The following is a 7600-nucleotide window of genomic DNA, read 5'->3' on the forward strand; positions in this document are numbered from 1 at the left end:
AGAGGAGAAGGAGGAGGAAGAGGAGGAAGAGGAGGAGGAGGAGGAGGAGGAGGAGGAGAAAAAGAAGGAGAAGGAGGAGAAGGAGAAGAAAAGACAAGAAAAAGGAAAAAGAAAAGGTAGAGGAGTTTTTATCAAGGACGGTGAAGAGGGTGAATCCCTTGAATTTGGGGTACCTATATTTCTTTGTCTTAATTAATAAGTTGCTGAAGCTACACATTTCTATATAGATATTAACATTACTTCTAAAACTTGAAGTCAATTATACCACCACATTTAACTGCATATTTCCTTTTATCCAACAAATAGAACTTTTGGTTTTTTGGCCAAGAATTTGAAAGTCTATTATGGCTCTGTCCAAGGAAGCACTTCAGAGATCATACCTGAAGATATTCTTATAGCTCTTCCCTACCCCACCCCACCCAGTAAGGACTCATCTCAATCCAAGTATCCAACCTAGGAATGTATGTTCACTGTGGGTGTATAATGATTATTTCTATAATTACTGGAAGCATAGGTCTGTCTCAGGGCAGTGAACAAGTGCAAGAGTAAAAGCATCTCAAACTAAAGCATGATTCTAGACATGCAGGACCAGAAATGTTCAGAGAGAAAAGATCCTCAGTATCTTTATGTCTACTATCCTCTATAGTGTTTATAAAAGTTTAAAGTAGATGGAATGAAATAACACACAGTGGGAGGAGAAGGGCAATGGGGTGAGGGTTCCATCCAATTTATAAGACCTAGGAAAAAGGGAAGTGATTTACAATTCTTGCTGAACCCTACCTCCATTCAAATGAAAGATTCCACAGGTCTGAGAGGGTAAGGGTCAGTGACTGGACCAGACATCTGAAATCACCTGTATTTCAGCAAATGTGCCATGCTAGTGTCTGCAGAAAAATGTCCAACTTTCCTCTGTTTAGGCACACACACACATACATACACACACAAACACAAACACATAAAAACATACAGAGTGAGAAAAAAATTCTTGTACAAATGTTTGGAATACTCCTATGCACATGATAAGTTTTCCCCACCTCCATCTCCCCATGTCCCATGTGTCTGGCTGGTATGCTCTTCAGAGCAAGAGATTCTTCTCATCTTAAGATAGACTGGTATGACCCACTGTCAAAATTTCCCAGAAGAGGTAATACCTTAAGTAATTTATTAGATGGTATTTGTTGCAGTTGTATGTGAATAGAGTGTATTGTCTAACTAAAACTCTCAAATAACTCCAGCACCTGCATCAGCTGAAGGAAACCTCAAAAATTTGGGACCCAAATCTGAATAATTCCTTATTAGCAACCAGTGTGTCTATTCCTCACTCTTTGTCTATAATTTCTGGCCAGGGAAGAGAAGGAGGTGGGGGGATGGAGAGTGCTTATGCTTTGATGAGGTTGGAAAGTCTGTGTGGTGCACCTTGTGTATGTGCACGTGTGTTATTCATATGAGTGACTACTGTAAGGTCTTACTGCACTGGCTGCCAGTTTCTTTGTGTACAAACAGACATAAGGGCTTCTGTGTCCTCTCCAGAGAAAACACTTGATGTTCTCCTGACTATTTCCCAGGCTGCTGTGTCCTCAGGTCTTCCTGACCCAAATAAGGTTCATCTTCAAGCCTGTGTACAAACCCAGGTCTCAGTGTGCAAGGGAAGTGAAAACCCAAGAAGAGGGCAATCTAAAATGTACTAAGCCCCTCAAACCACTGTGGGGCCCATAATTTCATTGTCTGAGCCTTTCTATTCCAAATCTGTTCCAAGTGCCCCAGGAATAACCTTTTCCTTCCTAGTATTTCCTTATGAGTTTGAGTTCCAGTCTTAATAAATCCAAGCAGGATGAGAACTGAGGTGTGAAGTTGTATCTCTCTCTAGGCTGGAATGTAAGGAATTGAATACAATAGTCTCCTTCTTCCAAGAGCTAGTTCCTCTTATTGTGAACTTGTTATAAATTCCTCCTGAGTATTAATGTGTTAATGTGTTAGGTTTTTTTAGACTGTTTAGTTGTTGGTACATATATATATATATACATGCATATGTATATATATATATAAAATGTATGTATATATATATATGTCTTGTGTGCAAAATAGGTGTTTGAACATGTGCATATATAGATAGTATGAGCGAATATGTGATCTGTATGCATTTAATAAAATTTGTATTTATGCATGTGTATATGCACCTACATGTAGATATTGTACATGTATCCACATGGTACTTGATATATGTTTATATACTTGTGAGTAAATTAATGTTATATGTGTCATGAATACCTGTGGTAAAAAGCTCACTCCTAAATCTCTACATTTCACCTAATGGGGAAAGGATTTCATCCCTTCACAGCACACCACATTTCAGACAAATCCCTCAAATTACTTCCTTTCCCCAAACTCACAAGAGTAACAAAAGCAAAATAGCTAGCTTTCCTGAGATCAGCTTCTCACCAGACCCCCAGTGGGATGATGTGGGGCCCAGAGGATTAGGGGGGTAAGACACATTGACTGGGCTTCAGAAAGTGTGTGTGTATGTGTGTGTGTGTGTGTGTGTGTGTGTGTGTGTGTGTGTGTGTGTGTGTGTGAGAGAGAGAGAGAGAGAGAGAGAGAGAGAGAGAGAGAGAGAGAGAGAGTATTGGAGCAAGGAGAAGAGGAAGAGGGAAAGAGAGAAAAGATCAAGGTCCTTTCCATCTTTGATGTGTAATATCTATTAGGAGGGAATAAATCCTCCATCTAATTTGCACCCACTACCTCATTCAAATTAGAGCTGCCCACCCTCCCAAAGACCCAACTGGAGGAACAACCCCCTGCTCCAGGAGAGATGGAAAGAGTGAATCAAGAGCAGACCTTAGCCTTTGACCTCCATCCTATTCAAGAGGCTGAGAAGTAGCTTGTCATAAGGTCCAGACAGCAGAGGAAGTAAGGTCTATGAATGAAAACCAAGAACTTACAGACAGAAACAGAGAGATGGAGAAATAGTCTCAGGCAGAGAAAAGGGGTAAAGGCAAACATAGAAGAAAAACTAGACTGAAAATAGAGTTTGAGCCACCTTTCCTCTCTTTTTCTCTCCCTTTCCTTGGGTATTACCCTCTTCTGCCTTCTCACTAAATGTTATTCCTCTGATTGTCCCATCACTCCTCAAACTCTGGCTGTTATTCCCCTAGTGGAAAAGAATTGGGGTGTGGTGCATGGGTAGAGTGAGCTTTCTGTTTTGTCAACATTATCAAAGTCAAAGCCACTGTTTGGAGGATCAAGTTATTGCTCCTGGGGTCACTGGAAGAAAAAGCAAAGGGCTCTCCCTCTTGGTCTCCTTGCTGGGCAAGAACCACTCTGGGATTTATACTAGGCTGAACTTGGGAGAAGTGTACAGAAAGCCTGCTTCCTAAAACATACACATTATTCCAGCATCCTCGGGAAAAGGGGGGAAAATAGTTTAGTTTCTACGAGAAAACAGAGACCTTTGCCTACAAAGAGGCCTTGGATCAATACTGTTTGGACTTAGATAGCAGTCTATTTCCTCTTGGGCAGAGGGAGATATAAGTTTATGGTTCAATTCATCTTTAAAAGAAAAAGAAAATGAAGGAAATTTTGATGTTGCTTTCTGATATTTATTTCAGTGTAGCCTCAACTTTAATTCACATACAGTTTGCTAAGCTAGCCCCATAAATCATAGAAATCAATTCCCTTTATGATTATTATTACTTTTCTTAAAGGGAGAACTAGGAAGTAGTCTGATTAGTGAGGAGGGGGTCTAGAGATAGGACTGGAGTTAGAGGTGGAGAAAACAAGGAAATCTTTCCAGGTTCTAGTTTCAGAATCAAAGTCAGTTTTCTAGAACAGAGATAGCCAGAAATTGAATGAAAAGCTAGAGACAACATATATACAATCAAAGCACTAGTAAGGAGACTTTTGGACTCTGGCCCTGGGATCTGATATACAATGTGTGATCATAAGCACATAAAGCCCTCAGTTTCTTGATCTGTGTAATAGGAAGAAAAGAATCTCTCAATTTAGCTCAATAGTGCAAGAATAAGAATTAACAAATAGATGGAAAAGTACTTAGAACAATGAAACAAAACAGTGACATATTCAATTTCATCTTGATTACACGATAAATGATTACTACTTTCTTTCCTTCCCTTCCCCATCTTCATCCAGGTTAAGGATAAGAGGGACTCTAGGGAATGGGATCTTCTTTGCTCCATTCTAGTTAGAAGATGAAAGGGAATGAGACAGTATGCTTCCCTTACTCCATTCCAACACACAAATACATAACACACACACACACACACACACACACACACACCTTGCCTGAGACCTAGCCACATCTAGTCTCTTCTTATTGGAAATAGGCAGCAAGAATCTGGAAGGGGAACCTAGTGAGAGAGAAAATAAAAGGAAGAAGCTATGAGACAAATGACTGTCTCTAGTTTTCTCCCATATGGGTTGATCATATTAGAGAAACCTTTAACCTGAGCAGTTTTTCATTGATATCACTTTTTCCCTTGAGTTCTAGAATGAGAGGCCCCAGAGCAACATGGGAGTTGGGGAACCTTTCTATAGAGGTTTTCCTGACTTCTCCCCTCTTCTTATTCTAAATTAGTTTAACTCTTTTTAATCTATTCCTATCTTTCCCACCTCCCTCCCTCCCTCCCTCCCTTTCTCTCTCTCTCTCTCTCTCTCTCTCTCTCTCTCTCTCTCTCTCTCTCACACACATACACACACACACACACAAACACACACAGATTCTGACTTCATCCAAACTTAGGGAGCTGTCAGATTCTACCTGAACCTCCCAAACTTGTTTATGAATATTTGTTGAACTGAATTAAACTCAACTGGGACTCCTAGAGAAATTTGAAGTAATGGAGTTGGGTAAATCAGAAAGAAGATCTCAATCTTTTCAAATCTGGAGGAACTTGGTCAACCCACAGATTCCAGACTCCCCAACTGGGAACAGGTATATGAAACAAGTCCCAGGAAACTAGATAAGCCTCATTTCTATGGAGGTGTTTCATTTGAATTATTCCAGAATTTTCATCCCTTTCCCCATCCCACTCAACCCTATATTGGATAGGCTCAGAGGAAGACTTGAGAAGGATGAAATAATTGATTGAAATAAGGTTTGGTGCTGATGTGGGAATTTTGATGTGTCCTTCCCCCTCTCTGCCTCTGAATCCCAGATCCTGGGAATCTGATAGCAGTTTCAATTACTGAGATACTGGAAAGCTGGTCCTCTCCCAGGTTCAAAAGGGGAAATTATCTCACCCTAAATGGAAAGAAACTAGAGAGCTGGCAACTTAGCCTTAGTGGATGTTAATAATCATAGGCTAGGTCAAATTAGTTACAATAGAAAATGAACCCAAAGAAAGAAACTATTACTACCCAATCTTAGAGGACACACACACACACACACACACACACACACACACACACACACACACACACCATACTAGTGAGGGTGGAGAAGTAAAGATCAGAGACTCATTTTAGGTTTTTGTTTTTTATGTTCCCAGAGAAAATATCCCAGAAATAAATAGACACAACCATGCAGAAATGGACCAAAACGGGTAAATATTCAGGCCCCTCCCTCCCCCAATCACTAGAGACATAAGAGATAACCTGGTGTTATTCTCTACTTTCTTCTTCTGGGGGATTTGGAGAAAATTAGAAGAGAAGGCAACGGAGAGAACACACTGAGAACTGGTATGTCCTGGCATGTCTCTTATCCCCGTATGACGGGAATGCTTTATTATGGGTGCGGTTATTGTTATTGTTAGGAGTCTTGCTTTGTATTTTACTAGTAAAAATATTATTGCAGAACTGTTATAATAAACTTGCATCAGGATCTTCTTAGTTAGGGGCATTCGAATAGACGCTGGCAGTCTTAATAATGGTAATAATAATATACAACAGTGGCTGTGAATATTCCAGACAAACGAAGCCTTTGAGCCTAGTTCTCCTGAAGCGAGATAGAGAGAGAGCCAGCTAGGTTAGTCTGAAACTCATGATGGGTTCGTTCCCTTCCCTCATCTCCTAAGACACACACACACACACACAGAATCCCCAGACTGAATCACTTTCTCCCAAACGAAAACCTGTGGGAATAAAAGCTGCGGAGTCTGTGGGGTGGGGGGGTGGGGGGAAGGGGGTAAAGGGATGGGGGGAGAAAAGGACCATTCTTTACTAAGAGGCTGCTAAGCAACCGGCTGCCGGGTAAAGATCATTTTCAGAAGGGATCACCGTCGCACCCCACCCCCACCTCCTCGCCGGGAGACCCCCTTCCACCCTCTGGCTTAGAGGAAGCACATATTAAAGAGGGAAGGCTGCCGAGAGCACTGCTTCCCGGGTCGGGTCCACGTGCCAGTCTGGGTAAAGCCCCTGTCAACCCAACACAAGGCACTCCCCCAGAAGAAAAAGTGCTTTGTTACTGATATTCCCCCCCCCCCATTTCTGCTTTCCTTCTCCTCTGCCCCAGGGATGGTCCTATGCTTCCTGGAGGGGTCTAAGATCCCTTGAAATTGGTGGCCCTGAAACGCAAGTCCCATCTCTCTAGAGATTGCTTTGGCCTACAATCGCTCGGTGGGGTAAAAAAAAAAAAAACTGGCTTCCCATTTACGCCCTCCTCCACCCTACCTAACGCCCCCCTGCTTCCCAAGATTGTGGAGATAAGGAAACTTGGGAGGAAAGGCGGCTCAGATCCCACTCTGCCGGCCACCCGCCCTTTCCTGGAGCCTCCGTTCTGCCGCGAATGGCCAGTCAGATGAAGTCAGCCAGCCCAAGCCCGAGTTCAGCCGGTGGGCAAAGGCCCAAAAGAGAAGGAGAGACGTGGGCTTGTGAACACAGTGTACACTTTATTTCAGACTACAGGTTTCTGAACATAATAAAATCTTTGGCTTGTAGCGGCGGTTCAGTCTCGCAGTCTGTGGGGTCGGAACAAGTCTCAGAAAAAAAAAGAGGGAAAGAGAGAAGGAAGAAAGGAAGGAAGAAAGAATGAAGAAGGTGGGAGAGACTAAAGGAAAGACATACGCAGGCACACGCGGCGCGCACACACGCACACACACACAAAGAAAAGTCCGAGATAGGCAGAGAGACAGTGATGCGGTGAAGAGGGCTTGAAGGAGTGGAGGAGGAGGACCAAGAAGCGACCACATTCAAACGAAAAACGGAACGCAAACGAAATAGGGGGAAGAGAGAGGGATAAAATAATAATAATTATAATAATAATTATAACAATAATAATAATAAAGGAGATTAATAAAATGTCCAGCAAATAGAGATCGCTACACATATTTTTTTCCTTACCTGAAATTAAATATATACAAGGTCGTAAGCTGTTTGGCTATATAGAGATTTAAGTGTTCGCATTTTCGTCCCTTATACTATTAATAGAGAATAGATCTGATTTCGATAGCACCTGTCCGAGTCTCTCTTTTTTAAAAAAAAAAATTTTCTTTCAACATGACTTGCCGTTTGAAGTCTTTTCCCCCCCGCTTCTCTTTTGTTTATTATTTCTTCCCTGGAAAAAAAATCGTTTGAGCCGAAGGAGGGGAACGAGGAGCTGGTGGGAATGGGAGGGTGTCGGGAGCCAGCATGAAGCGAGGGTGGGGGT

This window comes from Gracilinanus agilis, chromosome 3 (genome assembly GCF_016433145.1).
Source record: "Gracilinanus agilis isolate LMUSP501 chromosome 3, AgileGrace, whole genome shotgun sequence".
Classification (NCBI taxonomy): domain Eukaryota; kingdom Metazoa; phylum Chordata; class Mammalia; order Didelphimorphia; family Didelphidae; genus Gracilinanus; species Gracilinanus agilis.